Source organism: Hoplias malabaricus, chromosome 14 (genome assembly GCF_029633855.1).
Source record: "Hoplias malabaricus isolate fHopMal1 chromosome 14, fHopMal1.hap1, whole genome shotgun sequence".
In the NCBI taxonomy this organism is placed as follows: Eukaryota; Metazoa; Chordata; class Actinopteri; order Characiformes; family Erythrinidae; genus Hoplias; species Hoplias malabaricus.
The window spans coordinates 10,590,837-10,612,023 of NC_089813.1; the positions used below are offsets into that span (position 1 = coordinate 10,590,837).

At 42.2% G+C, this 21,187-nt stretch overlaps 1 protein-coding gene across 9 annotated transcripts in view; it reads right to left on the reverse strand.

Annotated features, from left to right (window-relative positions):
- prdm16 (PR domain containing 16) overlaps window positions 1-21,187 on the reverse strand; it is a 284,189-nt gene that overhangs the window by 178,522 nt on the left and 84,480 nt on the right. The window contains exons 1-2 of one of the 9 annotated variants that reach the window (XM_066643469.1): window positions 15,543-15,562; window positions 15,352-15,406 (exon numbers count right to left, since the gene is read on the reverse strand). The exons of the other annotated variants lie outside the window; for them this stretch is intronic. The gene's annotated coding sequence lies outside the window, so the exon portion shown is untranslated. Of the gene's footprint in view, window positions 1-15,351; window positions 15,407-15,542; window positions 15,563-21,187 lie in introns of those variants that run through there. 9 annotated transcript variants of the gene reach the window in all.

Below are 21,187 nucleotides of genomic sequence, written 5' to 3' on the forward strand. Positions count from 1 at the left end.
CAGAGAGCCGCTGAAAGGCCAGATTAGGCGTCTGACCGCGGGGGAGGACGGATGGACGGACAGACAGACGGAGGGAACAGCCGTTATACGCACTGACAATGGCGTGAATACCTGACAGGATCAAGGCTGCTGTGACTAGTCCTGTTACTCACATTCTATCACTTCTTCAACCCCACCCCCTTCCTCCCACACCTCTTTTTTTTTTCCTCGGTTTTACAGGACAGAACCGTTCCAGTTGAGTTAACACTTCCTCTGCCGTGACTACGGGTGCCCATCACACATCACGGTGATATGCTTAGAGAGGCGTAAAAAAAGCACATTAAGGCGATTGACGTTAATATTCAAGTCTGTGTGGCCTTTTTTCAGGCTTTTTAACTCACTTTTCAAGTACACCTGAAGGGCTGATGGACACTCTTGGTCCCTCTGAATGTGTGTGTGTGTGTGTGCGTGTGTGTGTGTAAAACCATCCTGTAGGTGACACCAGACAGGTGACAGCTGGCTTGGAAGTGAAGGCCAGAGCGTCTTACAGCTGCCCATATTCACACACACACACACACACACTCAGCCTGAGCTTAACCTTGGTAAACATCAAACTTGTCCAGCAGTTTTCAGGCCACACACATTTTCATTCCTGAACACTACAGCAACTTGTTGGCCAAAGTACATTTAACTGAACCATGCAAATTGCTGTTTAAATACAGAACCTTGGTTGTTCTATGAATCTTGAGTTGAACCTAAAGGAACAGGTCATTAACATTGTAAAATGGTTGAAAAAAGAACGTCGTATTTAGAGTCTTCTCTTTGTTTTCATTCATTTTTACTGACATTAGCTCAAATGAACTATCTTTTAAACCTTCAAATAGCTAGAGCCCCGATTTCTGTCCCACAACTTCATCTGAGGTAACGTACGTAGTAGTTTAGCAGATACTGAACAATGGATAGTATTTACTGAATAATAAACCCATAGGGATTAAAAGCAGTGGAGTAATGGCTAGACAGCCTTCAGCGTGCTTGTGTAGTCAGGATAAGAATGCACTAAGCCTTGGAAAGATCTCTGCTAGGCTGTGAGGTTACCACCAGAATCTCAGCCTCCGAAAGCTCATTGTCCACGTTGCACTAATCACTGTCATACACAAGGGATTGCACCACCACTCGCTACAGCCTCCAAGCGGCTGATCGAGTTCCCCAGTGTGTTCAGACTTCAGACATGAAGGCAAAAAGTGTGGAAGCAACATTAACCACAGCAAACTGATTCTTCGTCCAGATTCTCCAGCAGCTCCCAACACATCCAACTGAGTTTCACATTCAGATGCTGCTCCTGAAAGCTCGGAGAACTGGATGTTCATGTTAAATGGCATGTTTGTAAATAACTAGAGCGCTAAATGTAAGTGATGGTTATCAGCAAGGAGCAGGGAGTACACTGGAGTTATGTACATCACTGTAAACCAACAGAATATTATGGGAATGGTGTCTGGTTGGATATTGCTTATGAATTGAAACAACACTAAGTCAGTGCTTTTAGCAAAGGTCGTAATAACCCTCCAAACCCAATAACCCTCTGATTTACAAATATATTTTAATCACAAAATCAAAAATGCATAGGTTACACCTCCCTGTAGTGTGATCAGGGTGGAAATGTAGCCCAGGAACTTAATAGCTGCTGAGTAGTAGACAGTAAGTGTGGTGCTCGAGGATCAGATTTCTCTCTGAGCCCACACTGATCAAAGAAGAACAATTAGATCAAGAACTGATCCAGAAACAGCTCCTGTGAAAAACCACGCTCACAAGCTAGGGATGCTTCCCCACTTTCTATATGCTGTCACTGTATTGTAGATATAAATGGAATATATTACTTGGGTTGTTTACTTGCAAGCCACTGCTGTCTAAATGTTCTTTGCATCAGATAAATTACACCAAAGGTAGGGTCTACCACATTCTAACATCCATGGGAGGCCACATAAAAATGTTGTGGTTCCTGAATTAAACGAGGAAAAAGCAAACTTGTCTACGATCAGTTGTTGAAGGCAGACACAGACAACTCCGTGGTTATCTGCGCTGGCACGCGGGTCAAGTGGCTCTGTGTCAGGTCCCTCTCGAGTGATCTGTCTGTCTCAGTGTCTGTCTCTCACACACACACACACACACACACACACACATACGCAGCCTACATCTAAGCAGAAGGATATGCACTCTTGAGAATCAAATGACCCTCAAAGTCATGTGACCTGACCTTACTAAAAAAGCCATTTACAAAGCAATGGAAAGATCTATAAATAAAGCAGTAAATCACAGACACTTCATTCTGATAAATCTAATATTATCTAATATTCCACTTCCAAAATAAATAAATTAAGAGAAAGTAACATTTCAAACATTTTGATCATTTCATATCTGCACAATTCAAAATGAGCAACACTGTAAAGGCTGGTACAAATGGGAAGGGACTATGCAAATGAGGTAGTGTTGAAAGGTGAAAGGTTCAATGATAGATAGCAATGAATGTTTGGCCCAAATGTGACACATCTGTAGGCCCACATTTGGCCTAGAATGATGGCGATGACTCAGTGTCTCAGAGTGGCTACCACAGCTCAGCAACAAGTCCATGCACAGTGGGTTGTGGACCAAATCTGGACCAGTTCTAAATTTGGCACACTTATTTTTACATCTTTATTATTCATATACATTGATTAAAACTGCTCCATGTGACAGGTGCCGTAACCCAAATCAAGACAAGCTTACAACATTTGGCCCATGTCCAGCCCACATAAAAAACAGTGCCATGACTGGGCCATAAGTGAAAAAAGTGAGAAAGATTTGGCCTAAAAGCTACCTGCAGTCACACAGCTCCAGGGACCTGGAGGTTGTGGGTTAAATTCCCACTCCGGGTGACTGTCTGTGAGGAGTTGGTGTTTTCTCCTTGTGTCCGCGTGGGTTTCCTCCCACAGTCCAAAAAGAAAACACACGTTGGTAGGTGGATTGGCGACTCAAAAGTGTCCGTAGGTGTAAGTGTGTGAGTGAATGTGTGTGTGTGTGTGTGCCCTGTGAAGGACTGGCGCCCCCTCCAGGGTGTGTTCCCGCCTTGCGCCCAATGATTCCAGGTAAGTTCTGGACCCACCGCGACCCTGAACTGGATAAGCGCCTACAGATAATGAATGAATGTATGAATTCATTTGACTGTTCACATATAAAAACTGATGCTGAAAAGGTATTAATCCACTGTGACCATAGAATTACATGATTAAATAAAGTGAAAATCAGTTTGACTGATTTTTCAGGTTTGTCCTCAGGAAAGTCATATGAATTCATATTAAAACATGGTCTTCAAAGTTGTTTAGCTGTAACTCTCCACTTCTGCCTTCATTCATTACCTGTACATCTATGGACAAGGAAAGGTTCATGCTGCTGTTTGCCTGCAGCTTGAACCCCCCACCCCTTAAGATGACAGGATTAGTTTCTTAGATTTATGATGTAAGAAACCCTGGTTGTCTGAATTCGCCCATAATAAGACATTGCAGTTCAACGTGGAAATGCTCAACCATGTTGTTGACTTATTATTTCGCTAGAATATAAACTACACCAAAGAGTTAACAAATATGTATTTAACTGTACATAGTGCACTATGAGCTGTATGAGTATATAATAAGACAAACATAGGGAGTTAAACTTGGTGCTGACTCTGATTCTCTACACTCCTTCCACTCTTAGCAGATGTTTACGAGAAAGGTATGAGGCGTGATCTTGTCAAACCACATTCACCAGAGTATTTTCACTTGATTCTGATCTGATCTGCGAAAGACCCTAATGAATCACCACATAACCTCATTAATATTCCATTTCACGCACGCACTTATATTAGGAAAGTCTCCAAGTCTCCTCCGGCGACAACCTTCTGTCCATATAATTGGCATAGGTCACTGCAATTGCCTGATGAATACTGGGCCTTCTCCCTACACAGGGCTCCACATTGTTCCCAGCAGTGTGGTCAAAGAAGGGCCTAAAGAATGTGAAGGTTGTGACTAAAGACATGGCAAGGGCATGGTCTATACATCTGCAAACACTTATGGAGGTGGGACTCACTATTCTGCCCACTGTTATTCTAACATCCCTCTGACATCATGGTGAAAAAGTACATAAATGACTCCTCTGCATATGGCGGAGGACACAGATGTGGGTAGCCACTGACCAATCAAGGGTTTGGTTCATTCATAAAGAACTTCCTTAGCTCCACTGAAGAAGCATGCTTCAACTTGAAAGCATTATTTTACAGAAACGGGGAGTATTCCCGTCAATAATCAGTGAAATGATCTCAGCATCATCATTAACAAGGATTATAGGGGTGTGATTATCAGAGTTGTTGCCGTAGCTGACAGCTTCCTATTGGACAGGACGAATTTAAGATGCAACCGTTCCTTTTTCACCAATACTTTCCTCACGTAAAATTTCCTACAAAGCCCCGTTACACATCACACATGATTGAATTGTGCAGACATTTTGAAAACATCTGTGGAAACCCCCCTTTAATATTAATAACGTCTTATTAAGAGTGAGGAACGAATTGTTGCCATGTGTTGTCACCCTCATTCAATGCCAAAACACAATGGCTTTGCTTCATGTAGCATACGAAGCCTGAGCCACACTGAAGTCTAGATTCACAGCGACTGACTTTTTAGTCCGTTTTAGTTCATTGACAAACCTCAAACCTTTTAATATACGACTCAGCTGAAGGAATTCGATTGAAAGGTCCTTTAAGGAACTGAAAGTGTTTTTATTTGTATTGTTTTTAAGACATCACCTTAGAAACTGCATTTTTAAGAACTTCCAGTCCTCTGTGTCCACTCTGACATCACACTGACCGTCCCCTCTGGCCTCTGGAGCCCACACACCCAAACAAACCAGTCCATAGCTTTTGTCCACCACAACGTCCAACTTCCGTCTGTATTTAAAACACACACACACACACACACCACGCATCCGCTCCAGAGGATACCATGACTGGGCAACAATGGCCTTGTTGGTTCATTGTGCTAATTCCCCCCCACTTCTCTTTCCAATCTCTGTTTCGTGCTAATTAATTTAATCCTGTAAGCAGGTGTAAGCCTGCTTGTTAAGGAGCCAAGTCCAGGCTGCCCAGAGCAAAGTTCGCGCGAATACAGCCTGCCGATTGTGAAAGGGGAGAATTAAAAGTGGGCATAAACAACAACAGTGAATTGACCAAACGGCAAGCGGAAAAATCCTGTTTAGGGACCAGACAGCAGGGGGTGAAGAATAGGCTTGTATTTTTTTTTTCTTTTTCCTCTCTCTCTCTCTCTGCCTTTAACTCACTTTCTTTTTTTCACATGACTCATCAATATCTCCCTTTCCACTCCTTGTTCAGGATGCAGAAAAGAGGGTGAAGAAAAATGGGACACCTATTTTTTCACTTTTTATTTAAGATTCAAAGAGGAGCAGTGTCTGCAGAGGTTCCTCCCCCCTCCTCCTCCTCCTCCTCTCTTTTCTCCTTCACTTTCCTTTCTTTCCTCCTCTTTCTTTCCCTGCTTTTCTTTCTGCCATTTTTTTTAACTGCTCTGTTTTAAATGCGCACAGTGCACGAGGATCTATCCATGGCCCTGGTGTAAGAGATCAGTATTTGGCAAGAAGGGCTCACTGGAGAGAAGATAAAGGGGGCGGTGTGAAGGAGCAGGATTTGGCGAGGGCCATCCACTGGAGGACAGATAAAGTGAGGCGGCCGAAGGGGCTTTTCAAGCTCTGCCACAGCGTCTAGGGCCGGCCGTGCCAGGGACGGATCTCTTTTCCGGCAGCCATCGTACTTCCAAAAAAACCCGTTGGCACTTGCAGGAGAGAGCTGGGGGGTGGGGTGGGGGTAGTACAAAGAATGAGGGCAGAGCGAAGAAGGGATAAAGTAGGGGTGGCCGATTGAATGATATGTTATCGTGATAAATGATGCTCTGTTGTTTCTGTGTCTAAATGCAGAACCACTGCTTATGTCATAAGTTTGGTGACTGCACAGCAGGAGGTGGTAACGGTATGTCAAACCACTACGTCCATATATTATTTTAGTTATTTATTTTACTAATGATGTGAGTGAAGTTGAAATTAGGCTTGTTTTATAAGCATCGTGTTAACCACTAAAGGTCACAGTCAATCATCTTGGCCTCTGCTTATTTGCTTGATTTTTAAACCACCATGTCTTTCTCTCCGAGGCTATCATGATCCCAATCTGCCCAAAAGCACATCCTCTTTCAGGTCCCGAGCTCGACAGCACTTTCCTTTTCTCCTCTTCTTTTTACTCCTTAGGTCCCTTCTTTCTTTTCTTTTTTTCTTTTTTTTTTTTTGCTCTTCATAAGGTGTCAGCAACACAAGTTCACCCAATACATTCCTTTCTGCTTGTAGCGCAACAAGCTATTGAGCAGAGATAAGCCCCTTTTAGAAACGAAGGAGAATTTAATTCAGCTTTGAGTGACAGCAGGAAGATTTATCCCCTGTGCAGACAATGCAGGCTTTTCGGGGACTTTAATCTCCTCCAGACAATGGCGTGTTTTTCGCCCCTCGTCCTGGGCTTTTCCCACGATGCACGCTGATTAGCACCGGCCGATTGGACGCTGGCCATTATCTCTCATTTTCAGTGAATCGTCCGTGTTTGTGCCGAGAATGACAAAGGCGGATGAGAGACAGACACAGAGACAGAGCGAGAGAGAGAGAGAGAGGCAGAGGGAAAAGAAAGAGGGAGAGGATGAGAGTGAGGAAGAAAGAAGAAGTCTTGTGTGCCAAGTTCATTCAGAGCCCGGGACGTGTGGATGCCGAGAGAGGTCAGGAGACACTATCATAGACACACACAAAGAGAGAGAGAGAGAGAGAGAGAGAGAGAGAGAGAGAGAGAGAGACTTATAAGAAAGTGATAGACAGTCAGAGTGGCAGGATTGAGAGAACAAAAAAAATAACAGAATGATGGACGGAAAGGATAGAGTTAACAGGGAGAAGAGAGAAGAGAAGAGACTAGACTTGAAGAGAAGTGTAAAGATGAGAAAAGACTTGAAGAGAAGAGTAGAGACGAGACTTTAAGAGAAGAGACTTGAAGAGAAAAGGAGAGAAGAAAAGAGTAGGGACGAGACTTGAAGAGAAGAGAGGACAAGAGACTTGAAGAGAAGAGACGAGACTTGAGGAGACGGGACTTGAGAAGAGAAGAGATTAAAAGAAAAAAGAAGGCGGGAAGAAAGAAAAATAAGAGATGTGTGGGGAAAAGAGAGAGTTAGGGAAATAGAAAGGAGAGACTTGGAGAGAGACAATTGAGAACTTGAGACTAAGAAGCAAACAATACGTAGAAATGTAGAGGTACACATAAAGGGAAGACATGGGAAAGGACAGGGAGACAGAGAGAGAAATAGAGAGAAAGCAAGAGAACAGAAAGAAAGTTCATTGGCGTGTGCACCACAGGAGAGCAATGAGTGACAATCAAAAGAGGAAGGAATGATAAAAAAAAACACAGGAAAAAAATGAAATGAAGTGTAGAACATCCCTGAGATATGAGAGAGAGAGAGAGAGAGAGAGAGAGAGAGAGAGAGAGAGAGAGAAGAATGAGGAATGAGCAGGGCCTCTTGGACAGAGGTCTGGCCTTCACCACTGTGAAAGAACCACAAATCCAAGAAAACGCCCCACGAGTCCTGGGCTAAAAAAACAAGGAGCGTAATAAGTAAGAGCAGAGGCAGGAGGATGTTCGCCACTGGCAGGCTGACGCTTCCGGGGCGATTTTCCTTTTCGCTGTGAAAGTCTCTCTCTCTCTTATCGCCTGCTGAGTGCCAATCAGAGCCATTGCTGAGGCCAGCGTCTCGGAGGCCCCGTCAGGACAGTTAGGAGCTGCCATCGCCAAAGCAAATCAAAACCTATTCCATTTACATTTTGATTTATTCCAGCTGCCCTGGCCAAAGCCTATATATCACAGCTCGTCTGATGGCAGCTCTGCACTGAGTGCCTCACCAATCTGGTGATGGAGAATATGCTTAATGAATATTGAAAAAAGGAAGCGTGATCTCAGTTATTGAGAGATATTGACTGAAGACTTGGCGAGGTACGGCGAGTCCGTACGAGTTTTATAGACTACGTCATTTGGCTGTGTTCCAAGGGATAGTGGTTTGGATTCCTACGCGGACTGAAGGCCTAACTTCATCTGGAGATTAAAAACAACAAATAAACTCTTGGCATTATTTGTTTACGTATAAAAACGTACAATCCCCAAAACTACAACTACAAGCGGATTCATATGCATCTGCCCTCAACTTCAATTTCGCCGCACTTAAATCACGCTAAATCTCCCCGACTTTGGCTAATTCCTCTGTTTGTCAATCCAAAAAGAATCAAACTAACAAATCCAAACTCCTGCTGCCGCGCAGTTCCTAGGCCTCCAACAGACCAAAAAGCCAACCCACAAGATGTAGTGTAGTCCCAGCTTGGAAGCAAAGGAAAATAAATATTCCTCTAATTACAGAAGGGGGGGTGAAGACATGGGCAGATGTCGAAGATGACAAACCCCAGATGGATATCTCTGCCTGGGCCGCGGATGCATCCTGACCGCGAGGCCGGACAGAGACCCACAGCGCTGGAGCTACGGGGGCGCACTGCGGACGCTCGGATGCCTTCACTGCAACAAGGATAGCATCCCTGTGATTTGGTAGAATAAATATTTGTCTCTGAGCTTGGCAGTGGCGTCTCCGTTGACCTTTGGCTGCTATGCGTGCACGCTGGCACTCGGACGGATACGAATGTCAAATGACTTGTTTTTGTACCCAGATTAGATCTGCTAATTAATGCCCTTCAGCTTCAATTCAGTTTACTAGATGAATTATGATTATCATGTTGTGATGGATGTGCATACAGCTATTCATATCTGTTTCTGGAAATTTGGAAATGTACACATGAGCACTTGGTATAGTCTTCTTTGGTTCTTCTCTTGAACAAGTGAAAGTCCAATCTGTCGAATGAGACCCATTCCTATGCATCGGTTATTTAACTATTTACATAATTGCAATCAATAATGTCTCAAAGTGACCTTAATAGCTGGACTTCTCAGAGGTTAATTAATAATATCTTACAGTACAGTCTTTGGGGATTAGCCTCCTCCTAGCCAGCATTCAGGGCTATGGCCCAGGTGAATGAATGGAGTCTAACCGAGGACTAGATGCTGATGGTGAACAGGAAATGCTGGGGCATTGTTCGTTCAGGAAATCCCTGCCTGCATTCATACCTGCTGGTGTCTCGGCGTAAATCGCACCCCCTTCAAATCTATTCACCCCCGGTGCTCCGAAAACGCCTTCTAAGAGAAAGGGTCAAGAACCTATTAAATACCAGCTTTGATAACAATGACCCCCAGTCTTGCTCCCCACAGCCCCCAGCTTCACTTTTAAACCTCCCCTTCTCCTCCTCCTCCTCCACTTCTCTCTTTCCCCTCTTCAGATTCAAGCCATCCATCTTCCCTCTTTCTCTCTCTGCACCTCGTCATGTTGAAACCCTGCTCAGTTTAGTGCAGCAGGCTGGATATTCATCTATGTAAAATAATGTGGGTGAGTAACATGACACCCAAAACAGAGCTGCTGTGCAAGGGAAACCGTGTACACTCAGACCCCTGCAGGCCAGTGTGTGTGTGTGTATATATATATATATATATATATATATATGTTTTTTCCTTTCTGTTCTTTTTTTTCCAGTGTTCAATTGTAAATATTCTCTAATACTTGAAGTCACTTATTGGAAAAAAAAAATACAGTACAAATGTGAAAGAAATTGTTTCTTTCTGGAAAAAAAAAAACTAACTATACACAAACCAAAGTCTGTATTGTAATTCCTTTATAAAACTGAAATATCAATCTTCAAGGCTATTATTATCAATTCAAATAATCTATTGTATGCAGTCAATAAGCTATGAGTGAAAAACTATATCAAATGAACTCTTGCTTTGTTATCACTGAAGAGTCCTTCTAAAAAATAAAACCAATTAAATGGAGAAAATACGTATTTGCCACTTTGCTTGGCATGTTTCACCTAAGCAACACTTGCTTCTCTGTCTTGTGTTTGCTCCTGACACCATTTTCCATGCAATTTTTCCCTCCTCATTATTGGCAGCCTATGAGCGCAGTGTGTTTCATCGTCTTGCTGCGGCGCAACCGGTTTGGAGCAGTGCTCGCATGGCCGTTTTTATCAGGATGACTATTTTCGTGGCACTGCTCCCTCTCCCCGCGCCCCTACTTCTCTCGTCCGAAAAAAGCCCAGTGCCTTAACGAGCCCTCTGCCGTCCCGTTTCCCAGCTATAAAAACACGGGCCTGTGCTGAAGATGCTTGGAGGATGTGGTTATTATTGCATCGCGGCCCGGGCAACTTTCAGTAAATGATGCTCCAAACATAGCCTGAAAGGAATGACTTGGGCTTCTGCTCATCATTCCTCATTTGCACAGGCCCATGAGTCAGCCCTGGTGATATTATTTGTTCCAGAGAAAACATCAACTCTCTCTCTGTCTCGCTCTCTCTCTCTCTCTCTCTTTCTCTTTCGCTCCGCCTGCTCGCAATACTCGGCTCAAGCAAGTAATTCAAAAAACATGGCTATAATTTGCTATGACATGTTTCATTTCGAAGCCCCGATCAGATAGGCATCTCTATTGCATTTGTCTTTTGGACAGAAGAAAAGTGGGGCTATTTGGGCAGGCTGGGAAATGGGTTTAGCATGGGGCCAAAAAACAGTTGGGACAGCCTGGATGGTAATGCCTTGTTTATCCTTTGTTTGCGTCCACCGAGCTCAAATGAGCCGTAGACCCTCGCGCGGATGTCAAAGGTGAACTGGTTGTCCACGGTACCAAGAAGGACACTTTGAAATCTGGAAAGTTCAACAGCAAAATGGTTACTGGTGTAGTTACAGAGGAGAAGAGTGTTTTTAAAGCTGGATATCATTCTTTTTTAAAAACAACCCTAAAGGTTTTTGTACAGACAAAGATAACAGGGTAAAAAAAGAAAGAGTTTTCTACCTTGCAGAATGAATGTGAGCGGTTTACTTCTCTATTTTAGCAGGCTACTAGAGCACTGCTGACCTAAGCCACAAATATGAGCATTTTCCCTGAAAAGCCGGGCGAGGGGGGGGGACAAAGTACTTGAGGAAAGAGAGAGAGAGAGAGAGAGAGAGAGAGAGAGAGAGAGGTGGAAGGAGAGGTGGGTGTAAAAACTGGCCAAAGACCCGCTGAGGTTTAATTTGGGTGAGAGTTGAGTGGGAAGCCAGAGGCAAGTCTATATGTGCACACACACACACACACACAAACACAGGGGAAATGTCTCTTTGCCCTTCCGCCACCTTTGGTAAGGACCATTACTTCCACCTACCCAATGACCCTGATGGAACAGAACTCTTATCAGCCAAAGTCAAAAATAAATAAATAAATAAATAAATAAATAAATAAAATACCCCCCAAAACATTCACTCGCTCACATACACGGGACCAGGGTAACCACCACAGATCAGAAGTCTACTGGACAAATCAGATGCATTCTACCTGTTTTATGAACCTTTGTGGATTGTGAAACACAAAATGGCCTCCTCATTCTCATGCATATGCATTTTTCGGCAAAGGCCACTCAAAACGCGGAAAACCAGACCAAAACTCGCAGATATGCCATGTGTGGCTGATTGCACATTCTGCTTGGTTTAGTGAAAAATCTGCAGGTGATTTGGCAATGTTTTTTTTTCTGCCATTAATTTTTTTTTACATTTTATAATTGTATTTTTTAAATGTATCTAAATACTTACATTTACAGTTTTAGTGGTGGCCAATTCCATCAGCGAGTTCCATCATAACTCTGTATGATAGTACGAATCTGGGAGGATAGAGTCTAACATTTCCTTCCTCTTCAACACTAACTGCCAGTTGTGTTTCGTCAGCAAACAGATACTCACTTTGCCAGAAAGAAGAGAGGCCATTTCCATCCAGCCACTGAAAGACAGCATTTCAGCTCTTCAGGACTGTGGTCGAACCTGCCATTGTCCCAAAACAAGGCCAAAACTTAAGCACAGTTTGGGCAGAAACTGCACTCCGGTGTCGGCTATTGGAGGTGTGTGGGCTGGAGGGAGGGGCATAGTTCCATTGTTTCCATTGTTCACCTACTTTTTTATATCAGATTTTTTTTCATCCTACATTCCACACCATAAGAGACACAGGAGAACAATTCATATGTTCATTAAAATTACTCATTCAGGTGTTTTACTAAGACATCATCGTCTTTAATCTTTATTACATAACAATTAATGTTGGCAACTGTCTGTATGAAATCGGCCAGACATTAGTTGCCAGAAACTGCTGCTTTGAATCTCATACGGGTTCAGCCAGTTGTGAATTGAATATTGTTGCTGGCAAGACGTAACATTATTACACACACTGAATCAGAGATGGAATGAGCTTTGTACAACCGTTAAATGTGTTGCCTATTTCCTACACACTGCCTCTTTAAACATCCTCAAGACGCTTTTTAACGCAGTGCTTTAAAAAAGAGATGAGTTGTGGGATCCCTATTCATAACGTCTCATAATAACGTTGGACCATGGATGCATACATGGATGATTAGAAGAGCACTAAAGACACCTCACACAGATTCTACCAAACAGAGAAAGATGTCCAAGCCTGAATCCCCCAAAATAAACCCTGGACAAAAAGGAAAAAAAAGGTTTCAGAGACAGCCAGAAGAAGCTCTCCCAAATCAACAGTGGTAAACGGGTGATAATTGCCCTCACTGCTTCAACAGCTGTACAAGCTGATGTTCCTCACAAGGGAAAAGAATGGCCCCTTTCAGACAGACTCGCTGTCCCTCAGGCACCCCTTCAACCCCCTCTTCTGGTCCCATCTCGTCAATTGTAAACACATTGCGACCCGTCCCTTACGTTTTCGTTCTTCAGAGCTCAGAGTTTTTCTTGGCTGAGCCCAGGACAAGCCCAATCGGACAAGAGCTGAATGTTTATTATGATGTCTCGCAGTACGTATTCCCACTAGGTTGGCTTACTTTTCAGCTCTTCATAGTTCAAGCTCCATGGGATAACCCTGGAAAATAAGGGAACATTGCAGAAGCTAACACAAGTAACCCAAGACCAGTCCATGCCAAAGGGCCTCGGGGCCGTATCTGAGGTCAAATGCAAGTGCGGCCAAATTGGATTTGCCTCTACCTGCCTCTTACCCCAGTGAGAAGGGTAATTAACGTAGTCTGGCTGATTGAAACAATAGCCCCCTAGTGCGACAGATAAGGAACTCTAGCCGGGGGGGTCGGCCAGACGGAGTTCCTCCACTTCAAAGCCTTTTCCAAAGACCCTGGACGCTATCGGACACTAACCTGATTGGGGATCCAGTTTAGGAGGGTGCACGCACATAATCGAAAAAGCTGAAACAAAACCAGTTGTGGCCCCCACTCGCCGTCCAACCCCAAGAGCTGATTAGTTCAGAGAGTCTGTCATGACATGGCGAAACACGAAGCATGACCTCCTCCGATTGGAAACGGACCCGAGATCTAAAGACAGACCCCGGCACCATAATTGAGTCAAGCTTTGCGGGCGCATCGGAAAAGTTTTGGGGAAAAAAATAAAGGAGTCCAAATCGCATTATTGATTCTTGACAAAGGAAGTTGGCAAGGTCACATCCATTAATGCCGTGCTGCTAGCTGTTAGCGGCGCACTGCTGTGGGGCTTAAGTGCCTCATAGCTGACATTGGAGGCCATGGAGCAACCAGGGATTTTCCGTCATAAAGGAAACAAGTTACACACACTTGAATTATCCCGATGACAGGTAACAATTCGCAGTTGCAGCCCACCAGTACAACGATGAGCTCATCCCTGTCATTGGACTGTATCATGCCTCGTGGACAGGGGAGTGAATTCCTGTATTCCACCTACAAAACATGAGTTGCCTTGTAAATGGCTTGCTTAAAGCTTAAACAATATCTAGGAATTATAAACTGTGCTCAAAAGCAGTGCTCCAGTGTTCTGTTCATCTCTTTCTGATGGAAAACAGATTATTTGGTTGGAAACGTATATCAAACAAAAAATATCTGAACCTGTTCCACCGAGAAACCAATCTGAAGTTCATTATGTTTGAAACTACGTGGAACTGTCAAGACAAAACTCGGGGATTGACTACATGTATATTGTCACTGTTGGAATAAAACAATGTATCTTTATAAAAAGTAATGATGGAGGAGAAAAAAAAAACTTCTTAACTTTCAGTGTAAAATTAAAGGAGCGTGTTTTTATTCCAAGTAACTTTGGATCATTTATATTTATTTATTACATTTATATTTATTTATACATTTATTTATTACATTATATTTATTTATAACATTATTTATTAGTTCAAATCCATTGGATTCTGATGCTTTGCAATTATGTTAAAAAAAATTAAGAACAAACATATTCATACGTTTTAAAATCTTAATATGAATTACAATGTATTTATTTGTTGTTCTTTCTTTGTGTTCATCTGCTTACCTCCACTAAACTCATATGCAAAGTACACACACAGATGTGCCCCTCTGACATGAGTCGTCAGTTGCTTGGCTGGAAGCGAAGTAGTCGTTTTAAAGCAATAAGCCATTAGCAGACACCTGCAGGCCTGAAAATAAACAGCTTGTATTTGGACTCTTTCTCTCTCAACTGAAACACTTGACTTGAGACCTGACACTTACAGCTAGAAAAAAAAACAGTCCTATTTATGTACTTTCATAGTGTGAACACCCCGTTTCACCACCACAAAAGTAACTTTCACACACACACACACAAATTGGTATTCCTGCCTTTTTTGGGGAGTCTCCCATTGGCTTCTGACTTTGACTAAATGCTACTGTGCTACAATGCTTTTTTTGTTGTTTGAATTTTCCACACACACTGACCACATGCCACCCTCGCTCATATTTACTTTGCTTTCTTCACCGCATTTCTAATGCACAAATAAGCATAAACAGAGTTCTCTTAGACGTTTCTTGGAAGATCGGACTGTTGTACAGCTCAGCAATGCAAGACAAAAAGAGAGACTTCAGTAATTTGACCACACTCCACACACACACACACACACACACACACACTCCTGCTGAATACATGTCCTCACACTGAACGTTCCTTTGATCTGGGAACACCTCGTCATTGTACTGGTTCGGAGGATCAAACGTCCAATGAAATGTTTGGAAGTGTTTGAGAGAGAACCGCCATGACAGGTGAAAATGTAATCGCCCACACCTCTACACCTCTACTGCCATTTCTCACTCTCGCCATCATCTCTCTCTCTCTCGCTCTCCCTCTATAGGTCACTAGCTCACTCACTCACACACACTCCCGTTCACTGTTTGCCTTACTGTCTCACTCGTTCACTCCCACACACACTCTATCCCTCTCTCCAAGGTCTTCTTTCTACAGTATAAACACAAGACAGAGAGAGGTCAAGCTTTGTCCTGGAGGGGGGACATATATTATATTTTGTTGCTATGCTCAAGGAATGTCATTGTTATCATTTTAAATGAATATAAGAAGCATAAATGCTACATACAGCTTACAAATATTTTCTTCTCTCAGTGGGCCGGGGAAGGGGGGTGGTTAGAGTAACTTTCTGACGGGCCGAATCAAACGTCCTCATGAGCTAACACTGGCCCACAGCCCACACTTATGGGCCGCCTAGCGCTAGACTCTCCAACCTGTAAATACAGTGGCACATGGAGATACACTGTAGTGTCTCAGTAATATTCTCTGCATCTAGATTTTCCAATTGAATCCAATCTTTTTCACCATTATTTCTGAAGGAAGCCTGTGAAAACTTTAATGATTAGTCATGATTAGTCATGTTTTTTTTTTTGTAAATGACTGTTAAAATCACGTATTAAAATGTGTATTTCCCACACATTTTGGTTCGAAGGGTTAACTGGCTAACTGGCTAAACTATTTTAGTCCTTTTTTATTTGAACTTTGTTATTAATCCAAATAATATTTTTCCTGTTTTTTTTCTCCTTTTTCTTATCTTAGGACTTTCTTGGGACATTACCTTTTATTTTTCTGTTTTTACACTTTACTCCAAGTCCACTGGATACTGCTCACTCAATTCCTCACTCTCAGCTATTTTTCACCTCTTCTTTGTTGTTACTATAAATGTATCTCCCATCCACCACCCCCCCACACACACACACATACACACACACACACCACCACCTCTTTCACAGACACATACTGACACACTACCCCACACACTCTCTTAAACACACTCTCACAGAGACATGTACACACCCTTGACCTTTACCAGCAGGACTCTTATTTGTCAGTGATCAAGACTAGGCCTTTGAAGGGGAAATCTGATTGTATTAGCCACTAGCCACAAGCTAGTCCTTCTTCTTCTAAAAAAAAAAAAAAAAAAAAAAAAAGGGAAGAACAAAGAGAAAAAACAGTGACTGGCCTCATAATTCTAAAACGGACGAGTGAAAGTTCACTAGCTCACTGTAGTGGACCCAGAGGAAAGCCACGGGGGTCTGCTCCTAATTTCCCGCCCGGAGCTATGTAATCTATGGCTGAGATTAAGGTAAAGGAGTTATTCTTGAGTATTTTATTAAGAGGTGCTTTAGGCACTGGAAGAAGGGCTTTATTGCTTCTCAAACAGTGTGCCATACAATACAAGACAAACATTTGCTGTTATTTCAGCAAACTCGAGTCAGATGTGGCGGCAGGTTTTTTTTTTTTTTGTTTTTTTTTTAACCTTTTTTGTTTTTTTCACTGGAAGAACAGGGCATCAAAGGAAAAATCTCTCCAAACAAGACTCTTCCCTTCTGCACAGGTCCTGCCCTGAGCCGGGTCCGGTAGATAAATATCGAGGTGTCAAAAGAACGCACGGGGAATCCGCCACCTAGTTTTAATTAAAGACCCAAGTGCTGACATGCACGCTGAGAAGCCACTGAGAATGTTTCCATTTCAGCCCATTCACTATTAAAGCTTGAATGACAGTCATTCACAAATGAGAGTTGTCATATCTTCAAAAAATTGTGGGAGGTCATTGATCGTTTCCAGTAGCCTGGGGTCACAGTAGAGGCAGAAAATGATCTTAGATGATGAAAATGGTCTTAAATGGTCATCAGACTATAGGAAATATCTGGGATAAGATTCTCTCTGTATCTCAAGATCAAAAATTAGAGAACAACTTACTTTGGCCTACTTTTCAAAGTCATTGCTCAGCTAGTCTAACGTTAATAGATTCAGGCAAATCTAAATATATATATATATATATATTATTTGAAAAGAGAGCCCATCAAAAAAATATCCCAAAATTACAAATTTGGAGAAAATTGTAAATGAGCACTGATCAGATTTAGAGAACATCTGGTTGCATCTTTCAGAAATTTGTGGGAAGTTTAGTGACCCTTGCTTTGGCTTCATCTGCACACACAGGACATCAGAAAATTCTCACACTGTTCTGGATTGATTTGGGTCTTTTCCTCAGTTTGGTAGCTATAGTGGGTTTCTTAGCCAGAACTTTTGTAACCAGTGATCTTCCAGAGATTCACCATTGTGTCCTTATCCAGACTTCGGGACGGCCATTTCTTATTTCAGACTTAATACCATAAAGGAACTGCTTTGCTGTTTGCAGTGTGACAAGGGACATTATCTTACGACATGGCAGACTGGGAGATGTCTGCTGGGAAGGACACACATGTTGCCGAAAGAGGTTCTGATAAACATTAGCGTTCACCTTGCCAAGTGAATTTCCAAACAACATGATCCTCAGTATAGGTTAGTATAGCTTGGACACTGTGGAGAGAGTTTTCAGTCCAGTGAACCTGGAAATAATCCAGATTTTTACCATATACTGACTATATAAGAGAAAGAAAAAAAAAACTATCTTCAACTTTCAATGGATTTTTAAAGCATTTTTATTGGTCGAATCATCATGAATGTGAAAGATAGCTGTGTTCAAATGATGTAGTAAACTTTACGTATTTTCATGAAGTAAATTTAACGTAAACTCATCTGTCATTTAAATAAAGAAACAGAAGAAACAAACTCATTCTACATTTAAGAAATCTGAGGGATTACAGACCACACTGTCTCTGAAAAACTGGACCCTAAATACGTTGCGATTCCTAAACAACATCTTAAGAATTTGCCCACTCTGCACACTTGTAAACTCTTGACATTGACTGTGAGATCTTTGAGGCGTTTAAAACTGAATCAATGACTATAGAATAATCAGAGCTGCAACACAGACGACAGCAGATCCAGCCAAATCCATAATCTATTGGACACTCACTGCAAATATGTACGTTCAACTTCAATCACCCCTGCACCCTCACTACATCAGGAAAATTAACCAACTCATCTGTCACACACATACCTGGGACTTGATCCTCACTACAGATGCTGAAAAGTGAGGAGGGCAACTCGTGGGCTCTAAAACAACCCAAAGCCAAGCCCTCTGACCCCCTGACATTCCAAATATGTCAGTCAAACAGCAAAGAATAACAAACAAAAGGTTGTTATATGACTTCAGGTGGCACAGTGAAGGGTTCATACAATCACAACACTGCCTTGATCCAGAGTTGGCTAAAATCAAAAGCTATATGTGCTACAATATGTGCCAGGTCTTTGTCATCACAATAATGTGTAACACTGGCTCCAATTTCAATATAAATTAAAAAGATGGACACTGAATAGACCCATTTTTGGTCATTTTGAGTATGACAAGCCAAGAAAATGTTGTCATATCGATACAAAGAACAATTACATAGAACAAAGAAAAGAAGTAAGAGCTAAACCGAACTTAAAAATAAATACATTTTTTTAGAAAAACATTCAATTTTTCAGATTTTCAAAATAACAGAAAAATTCAACAAACGTCAACTGAATCGGTGATGATTTTTCAGACTTTCCACACTTGCTACCAGCGAACTGTTTGCACAGTTAACATAAGTTTAGTCAACTCCTATAAGATGCTATAACACTGCATGCAGGGTCCAGGACTGTGACAGACAGAGCCTTCTTCATGAGGAAAACATTTGTTTCGCATAACTGATTTCCAATTAAAACTTTAATTGACGTCTTCAAAAAACCTCAGAGACATTTGCGAATGGTCAATTCAGGAGCGGACGAAAACCCACACAAGCTGGCATTCTAACCGCTCATAAAACACAACTCCGAAACCGGATCTTCATTTTATGTTTAGCTGGAGGATGTGGCTTGACTTCATGGAGGCATAGAGAAAGAGTAGAAAAGTCACAAAGTACTCTGTGTGTGTGTGTGTGTGTGTGTGTCTGTGTTTGTGTGTGTGTCTAAATGGCATCTCTGCCAGGCTTCCGAAAACAGTCTCAACACACTCAATTACAGCAGTCTGCCAGGCATTAAGCCACCACACTAAGCGACTGATGCTCAAGGCTTTGATGATGAGAAAGAGAGACAAACAGCAGTGAATGAGGATGAGACTCATGCTTCATCTTCTTATGATCCGTTCATCTTTCCTGAGCTGTTCTAAGTGATGTCTAATACGCTGTAAATGTGGCAAACAAATTTCACCGCCATGTGTTTGGTATAATGGATAAATAGGATGTTCCTGGCTCTGTCTCTCCCAGTTAACGTACTTAGACTAGGAAGTGTTCGTAAATGCTAAGCAACTTCCTGCTAAGTCATGAGCCACGCGTGTGTGACGAGCCAGCGGGTTTAGCGAGGCTGGCTAGCTGTGCCCTCTGCGGTCCACTCAAGCAGGACAAACAGTTGCACTTTAGGGAGCATCTTTGTGAAGCACAGTTAATGATTATCTCCAGAGCCACGGCGTGCAGCCAGCGCAGAGCTAAGACATGCCTTTCCCCTTTGTGGGGGACTCTAATCTCGTACAAGACTCTCCTCTGGGGACCTCCCAGCTGATAATGTCATAGAGTCCAAGTGTATAACGGAGTCATTTGTTTTGCTCCCACAGCTCTGGCCGACTCTCTCTCCCTCTCTTGCACTCACTCTGGACTACCGAAGAGGAATGAGAGAGTATTGATTAGTGACTTCTAAGAGGCATGGGTAGTGACAGGTAAACGGTGAAAGGAGTGCTCTGTTATATTCCTCTTTAGTTATATAATTAAAAACATAGAGACTGGGGAAAAAACATTGACTTTCAGCTTTGATTATTCTCATTAGTTTGATGTTATTTCTCTTTCTTTCTAACATTTCTGAGATACAGTAGATCAGGGATATGGAATAGACCAGAAATACAGTCTACTTATATGTTCACTTAATTGGTATCATTTATAGCAATTATGTGGAAGATTAGCGTTTAGCCAATTCCAATCCAAACCCAGAGGTCCGATTCTGACCACAGAACTGTTGTGGGCTGGATTTTTGGGTCAGTGGAGTTAATTACATTTTAGTCTTTGATTAATATGCTCAGTGATTAGTTTGAAAATTAAAGCATGAACAGGGGGTTCGTAGGTCATTATGAAGCTCTGTTTAGCAGGCTGAACATTCTCCACAAGGGGGAGCTCTTAGCGCTCTAAGAGCATCATTGAAAATGAGGAAACCCACACTAGCAGAATCTTACTGTTCTAGGTACAAGTGAGGTTACAGTGTGGAAACATATTCATTTGCTTTCTGTACATGAAGTAAAATCAAATGTTTGTGTTTTATATCATTTTTAAATTACTTATATAATCAATAGTGACAGCGTTAAAATGTATGCCCATACAGTGGACCTGTAAAGTAGGTAAACCACAGAAAGCCGTCAGTGAGAGGAAGGTCATAGCAGCCATTTCTACATAAAAAAAAAAGTGAATGGTGATGTATACAGATTACAGTGCAACATATATCCTTCACATGAGCATATCAGGTCAATGACAAAAACAGATAATAGGGAGCCTGAAGTAATAGTAGTCTCTGTAAAATTAACACTAGCATAAAGATAGATTTCCCAAGCAGACAACAAAGAACGTCTGTAAGTCACAGTGGATAAGAATGTCTGCCAATTGCTGTAAATGTAAATGTTTTACCAAGACTTTCACAACTTCACTTCCGAAGCTTAGAAGGGGCTTGGCTTCTGTCAATGGATGGATAAGGTTGGGGAAATTGGGGGGATGTTAGTAGCCAAAGTTCTTCCACTGTGCCCTTTTGTTTCTGTCCATGTTTAGTGACGATACTGAAGTAAGACACAAGCGGTCAGAGTAAAGGGGGCGGGGTTTATTGAAG